Genomic DNA, 9,930 nt, shown 5'->3' with positions numbered 1-9,930 from the left:
TGTCAAACGCTATTGAGTCGGTACTAGAGGTTTCGGCTACCCGTGAATCCGACCTTGTGTTGTGTATTGGGCCGTCGTGAAGGGTTGGCACATCCGAGAAAATTACCCTTCAAACTTTGATCGGCTTTTTAGCCGATTAATGCATGACTGACTCATTGAACTCTACATCCGAACTTCGGACGATTTGTCTATGCTAGGGGGTCCCAGAGTCGCTATCCGATTTCACCATCTAGTCCATAATCGAGGAAAATACATTTCTTAAACCTTGGTGCAAGTTTGCGGCGATCATATTTCAGTATGAGTGTGTATGCCTTGCACCTGAAGATCCTCAGCTTGTCGTAATTCGGTTTACTACGGGTCCATAATTCCTGAGGTAGCTTAAGTCCTAGAGGCCTACTCAGTGACATATTGATTATGTGTACTGCCGTTAGTAGGGCCTCCAACCAGAAGCCGTCTGATAGTCCGAAGTGTTGGAGGATGGAAACTATCCTTTCTTGAATAGTTCGATTCAGCGTACGGTATATTGACGTTGTATGCCACGTTGTCGGCAAAATCTAACGAAATCTTCAGATTTGAACTCTTCCCCATTGTCGGCGGCATCAAAACTCGGGTGCCGAGAATGGAGCAAAGTCAAGGAGAACCATCAAAAGCTGCAAAAAAAATGTTGGCTTGGAGGTCCAGGTTTGGCTCTGGTAAACATACAATATGTGATTCGAGATCCGATAACTATGATAACATTATGAAGTTTTATAAACCATGGGGGAAAACATAACTACTTAGATGTTTTTCCCGGATCTTTATATAGAATAATCATTGTGGCTCCCTGAAGCTCAACCATGGTTCTAGCATCAACATAATTTTCTAGTTAGCCTTATTTTAAATTGCAAACCCATCATGTATGGGTATCATCGAGAAAGCGTATTACATGCAAAAACAAGTGAGCTCTCATGTAATATTGTAGTTATGAGAGTTAAACAAAAATGTTTTTTATGAATAAGGAGGTAAAAATAAGTCACTACCTATCTGAGACAAGAAATGACGAAAAATATTTTTAAAATACCATGTGGTAGCTACTAAAAAATATGCCATAAATCAATTCAGGATAAGATGTATGCAGATATCCATCCATATATTTGATGGTGATGTACATAATTATGTACACAAATTGATACGAATGGTGGTGTTTTTGTGCACAATGATGGAATACTCAATTATATGGGAAAAAACATTATAGGTGAACTCATGTTTTTTGAATCGAGTTCTAAGGCTCGATTACTTGAGTTCACCTAGATGACAATTTGGAAAATGTGTTTAAAAAGTGGTATGATGCCCACTAAATACAAATAAAATAGTCTACACGAATTGTTACACCCTAGGTAAACACACGTGAGTAGTGTAGATGAAACATGAAAATTAAGGGTCAAAATGAAAGAGAGTTTAGTCTGGATGGGTAGATGGCAATTACAAGAAAAGCTTAAGAAAGTGGAATTGAGTAATTAGAAAATAATAATAATAATAAAATAGGTGTATGAAACATTAAGCATGCCCTAAGATAAGAAGCCTCATGGTAGTCTACATGCACCTCGTCAAGACCATTACATCCTATAGAATTGGCTCAATAGATAGAAGAGTGGCATACACAACGCAATAAGCAAAAGGGCCATTAGTTGAGCATGTGCAATTAGTGCAAACACACTTGACCCCATGCATAACAATAATTATTATTCTAGGTATCATCATACACAATACAAAACATGACATGTAAATGCAAAGTATAAAGAAGTAAAGAAATCGTTATACAAATTTCAGTCGACCAAGAATAACGCATCATAGGAAAGAAGAGAGAGTTTGAGAAAGAAAAAATATCGGGCTTGGAATGTTGTTTTAATGTTGAGAAGAGCATGACTAGCCATGTTAAATCCTCATCCCTCACACAAAAAACATCAAAAAACACAAAACAATTTGTTTGTAAACGCTCTCATACCATTGTTAAGAGTCTATTAATAAACAATAGACCAATTAAAGTAAAAGAAAGGTAAATATATTGGATAGAAGAACTAGTTCCATCCAACCACCCCCGAGCTATGATCAAGGCATAGCCAACCTACCACCGACGTTTCGTACTGACGGATATTAGGATGACTAATACGATGGAAGAGATAACATGATTGTAGTGACAAAAGCCTAGCCCTCATCACCGATGTCTTAAGATGGAAACCTTCTAATGTATTCTTCTATGAGGGTAGCTATGCATAATATTTTTACCTCTTCCCAGGCCCCTTGAATGGATGTGCCTTTCTAAAAGACTTTGCATTCATTTCAAGGTCATGATTGTGCATAAACCTATCATTCCTTCTATCCAATCACATTAGTCCCTTGCTACATTAGTGAACATATCCTTCAATTATTTAAATATTAGTGACCTACCCTCACCTATGTTGTCAGGGTAGTTGTGGTTCATACGGCGAGGTCATAGGGACTAAGGTTAAAGGTGTTCAAAAAAGGATCGTAGATCTATAATTTTTTTATTTTATCTTGATTCCTTGCCTCTCTTTATAGGTTCTATCATGCATATGATGATATGAGGGTGCATGTGATGCATGATTGCCATGTGGCGCACATGCGTTACATGTGATGCATGATAGCCATCATGCTCCTCTAAGCTCATGTTGTAAGTATGATAATAAAAATTTAATTATAGAATATAACTTATTCTAATGGTATATACTTAGTACTTGGTGTGTAAGGTTATGGGTTCAAGTCTCTCAAATCTTACTCAATACAATATTCAAGTTTATTTTCTGATTGTGAAGCAATTTCTTCACAACACCATTATGTGTGCATACCAGTTTAGAGTTTCATATGTATTTCAGTGCCAATGTCTTTTTGGTATTTTTCCTTGATGGAGTTACTAAACAAGGGTCAATTGTGTATATAATCATAACTTAACCCATGGTAGTTTGAACAATCTTTTCTACACAAGAGGATAAATGTATGAGGGCTAATCGAGAATATAAAGAAGGGAGGATTACTTTTGATCCTAGGGATTGAGACCTTTTACGCCAAGTGAAAACTTTTTGGATTGAGACTATCAATGGGCGCATATGGATTCCAACTAGCGCTCAACAAATCTTTTCAAAAATATTCCCCATTGTGAGATCCCTTTTTCACGAACTAGCCCAACCCCCACAAAATAACTAAGTAGAAGGAGAAGAGAAGTGGCCCACTATCCACTCTAACACATAACACCTCCAAAAACTCTAAAAGGAAGGGGAGAGAAGAAAACCCTAGAGTGGGTAAAGAGACTATCCAAATCCTACAATCCAAGAGAAAGTAGTAGAAGAAGAAGTAGCTCACAAGCTCTCCCAAAATAACCAAAACCAACACAATAATCGAACCCCAAAATAAGCCCAATCCTCCCTTTTTAAACTGAGATGGGATACCCGCCCTCTATACTAAATACACACCTACCCCACTCTTCATTAAAATGCAAAAAAGGTAGATAATTCCCACATATACACATGTGAGGCTTCAAAGGTTTCAATTTTTCTTCCACAATCCATAATCTTGGCCCTTAACCATTAGGCCATTTACCTTATTATTATTAATTTTTTTATGTTTACTTATAAACACGTTCGTGTTCACAAGTGGAAGGATCGCGCATTCCACTTGTAGATTACTTTTATAATCAAGCAATTTTAGGCAATTTTGAGAAACTTGATACACTAGTATCATAATTCTAAAATTGAATAGTTTTACTATAAATGTTTCAAAATTGATGGTTTGCAAATATGAAATGTCGTTAACTTAAAGAAAATCATAATGGTTAATGTCATCAACATATATAAATTTAATGCTCATCAACATCCATAAATTCACACCAAAAATGTAGACAATATTCATAAACTATCAAAACTGTCAAACCTAGACGTGAACATTAATATACAATTGGAACATATCACATAGTTATCAGGGTATCCACATTGGTCTTCTCTTCTTCTTTTTGAGAACTCTCCTCCAAAATTTATGCAGTAGTAGATTCTAATCTACATAAGCTAGCAATGGTTAAGTCCTCTACTAGTTAGTTGTCAAATCAATAAGCTCCCTAGGTTCACCAACTAATGGAGGAACAAGTTGATGAGATGTAGGTTGAAAACGTTAAAACTTTAATCCTCATGTTAATGAAACTCATTTGCTCATCATTATTTTCAAGTGCAACAGTATTTTTGAATAGCTTCAATGGAGATGCAGATCTAGAACCTATTAATTGCTTTATCGAAACATAAACTATATTGATTTCTAAAGGCATAGGAAACAAAGTTATAATAATAAATTTCCTGAGCCGGACAACAAATCTAGTATCCAATCTCCTTCGTTGGAGAACATTTCAAATGAGAAATATCAATATTAACTAGAATGTATTGATGGGCAAATCAAAATTCTCCATGTAAGATCAATATTCCTTACCAACCAACATTTTCTATCCCATGGCAACGAGATCTCAAGGCTTGTGCTACAGAGTATCCTTGGTCCATGCTATAGAATATGACAATTCTCCATAAGGATGTTGTTATCAATTGTGTGAAATCTTTCACCATCTTCTTAAGTTGTTTGAAATTAATCCAACCATGCGAAATCAGTATGGTATGTCATCAATCAATAATATGTATTCCTTCGTGAGCAATATGTGTATCATCTCAACCACATCACCACAATAGACATTATAGTATAAATCTCGGGTAATATCCTTTTTGTGGCTATATTTTGTAAAAGTGGCATCATCGTCTACACCATATGTCTTCATTAAACGTTGGTCCTTTTCTTTCCGAGCTCTTTGAAGATGTGCAAGAAATGATGTAGGAAAATCATGAATATCTTTAACTTCTCTTGGTTTCTTACTATCAATGTCTCGGTATATCATTGTTGAAAAATATTTTGTTGCTCTCTGGCTTCTTGATATTGAGTAGATTCTAAAGGCGAGTCTTGATATTTCAAACGTATTTTCTTGGTTGTATGCTCATCCTAATTTTCAGTTCACCTTGTAGTGGCAAGATCGAAAAATACAGAGAAACTCAATTATATGAGTCAACAAGTAATTTCTAATAACTTATATGTTTAAAAATAGATTAACTCCAAAAAATGGTTTTAAATGCCAAAAAGGGGCTCGAAGATGTGAAACGTGCCAAAAATTAATGAATTTTTGGCAAATAATATGTGAAACAAACACTAAATAGTGTAGTAAAAACACTGAGAGAAAGCGATTCTGATAGAAAATCTTGGAAAAAACTAGCAATTCATCACAAAAATAGAGATTATTTGTGAAAGTACACAATTTATTCTTTTATCTTTATAAAGTACCACATGCACATGATGAGGGAGATGTGTTTTACAAAAAGTCAATACAAAGTATCTTGCTTTCATTTAAAATAGTATAAAAAGTTGTTATCCTTGTGTAACTAGATACAAAGTATTTAGTTGCCTCAAAAAACAATAATTTTAATAACCAACTCGATACAAAGTATACAAAGTATTTGAACTCGATACTTTGTATCAAGTTTCCATTTAAAACAGAAATTTTTGCAGTACAACTCGATACTTTGTATCGAGTTTATGTTTAAAGTTTTTTTTTTCCAGCTCGATACTTTGTATCAAGTTTCAATTTAAAACTATAATGTTGTGGTCCAACTTGATACATTGTATCGAATTTCAATTTAAAACAAAGACTTCGTTGTAGAATGTGATACAATATATCGAGTTGATGTTAGAAATAGAGATTTCAGAACAATTCAATATAATGTATCAAGTTGATGTTAAAAACAGAGATTTTAGTATAATTCAATACAATGTATCGAATTCATGTTTAAAGTTCTTTTTTTGTGGGGTAAAAAAAAAGTTAAACATGAACTCGATACATTATATAAAGTTGATATTAAAAATAGGAGTTTTCATCACAATTCGATACAATGTAATGAATTCATGTTTAAAGATTTTTTGGTGGGGGGAAAAATAAAATAGAGTTCATGTTTAAAGTGTTTATTCCCAAAAAAAAAACTTTAAACATGAATTCGTTACATTGTATGGAATTGTACTAATGGTAATTGGAAGTTGCAAATATCGTTTACATTGTCTACACAATATCCTCGTGGTGGTCCATTGACAACAAAGAAAATTTTATCTAGGACCAAGGATGGCAAAACAAGCTGAACTTAGGGGGATATCATTGTGTATGATGTTACATTGACAAAAGTTGGAGGTTTAAGGAAAACAACGATAGACATAATAAAAGAGAAATTACCAAGTCTAGATGGTGTGTCAAATTAAAGGAGAACAAGATTTAGTGCACATAATTTGGATACATCATTTGGTTTTAGATGAAGACAATTCTTTGATTGGTACATTGAAAATGAGGAGAAAGAGTCATAATGGTATATTAGCTATAGTTGTGATTCTTAGGAAAGGAGTGATCACATTGATGCAAATAACTCTTGAATGTATATTTTCTACAACGATATGTAAAAGATTTCGACAACATTTTATCGAATTTGTGAGAATCAAATTGAACCTAATTCTATTGTGTGAGCATATCTTTTTTGAGAATATATGTACACTCAAGAGTCAAAGGTCACCGTTACCTTCTAACATTAATTATGTGTCATGATCATATTCTATGTCACATAACTAATGACTTCCCACATTCCCCATGACACATGAGGTTCTATAGTTGCTAGAAGAGAGAGTGGGTGTTTTAGACAGAGAACATAGAGAGAGAATATAGATAGAGGGCGACTTTATATAAAACACTCCCCTCCTTCCTTTTTACTTGGTTGTTACTAGTTTATTTTCTTATTCCTTGTTCATATACATTTCAGCCATTATCTCCTATCTATCTTGTCTCTCTTCGTCACACTCACAAACACACATCTAATCTATTCTGCATAACATAATTACTCTAGTTAATTATTCACAGGGTATCAGAGCATGTTGGTAGTTCGATCTAGCCCATCCACGTGTGTTGTGTTCTACGTCGACGTTCAAGAAGAATTGGCTCATCGTTATCGTAGTGCTGCTACCTAGCTTGTATCTAAGGAAGAAGAAGAAGAAGAAAATCTTTATTGACATCATGAACACTCATGAGATGTTGGACCGAAACAACTTTTCATCTTGTGAATACAAGATGCACCAATTTACTTTGTTAGCCAAGGTTATTGGAGCTACATCAAAGGAGCACAAGAAAATAAAACCAACCCAACGTATGCCGAATGACGTATTGCTTGGCGACGTGTGTCCATGACCACATGTGTAGCTACATTTGAGAAGCCAAGACACTGAAAGAAGCTTGGGAGAATCGCAAGAAAATATTCGCCGCTAATACGATGACATGAAAGCTTCAACTCCGCCAAGAGTTGACATATGTATCACAAGCTACACATTTAAGATCAAGGAACTTTATGATTCACTTGGCTCAATAACCGTGAATGTGGAGGATGATGAGATGGTGCAAATATTTGTAGGCGGCCTCCCACCACGGTTCAACGCGATGAGAACCGGCATCCTAGCAAGAGAGAATCCTTCCACTTTCTTCGATCTTCAATCAATGTTGTTGGTTGAAGAAAACCATGTTCGAACCAAGAGCAACACCTTTGAAGGCCATGTGCTCTACTCACACTCAGATGGAGGAAGAGGGCGTGACTGTGCAAGAAGAGGCTGATTCGGCCAAGGACAAGGCGAACGAGGTTTGATCTATGAAAACAACTCCCGTTATCTAGAAGACAATGGAAACTCAAGAGGAATGTTTGAAAGAAGTGGGAGCTTCCATGCCGAACCAAGCCACCAAAACAACCTCATCAAATGCGGATATTGTGGCAAAATCGGCCACCATGAAGAGGAGTGTTGAAAGAAGAAGAGGAGTGTTGAAAGAAGCTGGCAAATCACAAATTATGCCACTAACTCTGAATAGGACAACTATGGTTGATTGTTCATAATGAGATATAGAGCGAACTCTATGTCGGCCCCCGGCTCGACCAAACCTCTAATTCCGAAGACGTGTGGTTTGTCGACTTTGGCGTGTCAAACCATATGATGTTTCATCAAGAATAGTTCTAAGACCTATGAAAGCAAGATCAACCCAGGTATGTCGAGACTAGAGAAGATACCACTTACTCCATTCCGCATGTCGGCAATGTCCCATTCGGGAAAGATGGCGAACAAACTTGTATCAAAAGCGCCTTGCATGTACCGACGATCACGGAGAATTTTGTCTCACTGGGCCAAATTGTGGATCCGGATTGATGTAAGAATTACAGAAGGAATGCGAGTAATATAGTTGTTGATTGTCTATCTTGTTGTCTATCTTGTGTACTTTCCGTCTTTGCCTATATCTTCTTATCTTACGTGTGTAATTGAGTGTCAAATACGATACATGTATTCCGGTCGTAACCAGATAAGTGCATAAGCGAGGAACGTTAAATCCATCTCTCCGACCACCCCTTTGGATACATATTCCAGAAAGGGATACCTTGTGTTTGTGGCTAAGTCCATCCTAGGATAAACATTGTATTGAGTTTCTTAGTAGGAAGAGCATTTCCCATCTGAGTATTCATGATTGTAAACTTGTTTGGAGCGAGTTTTCTTCTTCTTCTTCTCTACGATACAAACTATGCATGATCTCTACTACAGTGATCAGTTGGTTCTTCGTGAACATCGATATAGGCACAACACACGCAGATGGACTTGGATCAAGCTACCAATCGCTCTGATACCATGTAAAGAATCAGGTGTGATTCTATGCAGTGGAAGAGATGTGTGTGTGTGTGTGTGTGTGTGTGTGTGTGTGTGTGTGTGTGTGTGTAGTAGAGAGAGAAAGAGAGAGACAGAGAGAGAGACAACATAGAGTATACAAAGAATAGTAAAACTGTATTAACAAGAATAGCAAAATGCTCCAACAAATACAAAGAGGATGAGAAGGTGCTTATGTAGTCACCTTCTCTCTATGTTCTCTCATTGCAACTGCCTCCTGAGAAAAAGTTGGGGAATTACCTACCTACAATTACATATATGTCATAGGACTTAACTTCTATGACACATTAGTTAGGGAAGTTCACACACTTGGGTATTCCTAAGGTGTTCCCACATTAGGGAAGTTAAGTTTGATTCTCAACGACATTATGGATGCTTATTACTATAAAACATGTTTAGACTTTAGGTCTAAGTGCACTTCGGGGTACTCATAATAGGACTTAAATAGCTGAAACCACATGGGTGGGCACAAAGACAGTTTCATGTTAACCTTTTTCGTGTATAAACTATTCATGACGTGAACAAATATGGTCGAGCCTCGAGGAGCTTCCATGTAAAAATCGGTATAAAGATCACGGAAAGACATCCATTTGTCACCCCCATGGTTTTTAAAACACCTTTGTGTTATCATAGTTACCTGATCTTGAACTTCATCTCATATGTCCAAAGGGGTATAGACATGAGATAATGATATCTGTTAATTTTTGCTTGTGATAGTTTTACATCATGAAATAATGTTATAGCTATTTATCTAACCCTATCCTATTTCTGTGCCTGGCATTATATTCTTATGGCTCATAATAATGACCCGATGACTTCCTCCCAAGTGGAGGCAATTCAAGGAAATACTCTTAAGGAAATCCCACTTGAGTCGTATTTTTTAAAAATACAAAATTTCCTTAACGAGATTTCCAAACTATGAGAATCTTGTAGTGCTCTAGAAACATGGTTTATTAATATGCAATGCGATACTAATAAACCAACTGAGCATCAAGGTGAACCATTGTTTTTCATCAACTTAGCCATTTACATGTCTAAGCAAAAAAGGTTAGAACCGAAGAAGCAATCTACACATGGCTTGGCTTAAGGGAGTCTCATTTTGAGCTCTATCCTACGATAAATAGTACGAACATT

The sequence above is a fragment of the Azolla caroliniana genome, unplaced genomic scaffold (genome assembly GCF_043228905.1).
Source record: "Azolla caroliniana isolate FFs.n. ecotype wild unplaced genomic scaffold, voAzoCaro1.0.p SCAF_16, whole genome shotgun sequence".
NCBI classification, from domain to species: Eukaryota; Viridiplantae; Streptophyta; class Polypodiopsida; order Salviniales; family Salviniaceae; genus Azolla; species Azolla caroliniana.
This window is presented reverse-complemented; position numbering follows the sequence as displayed.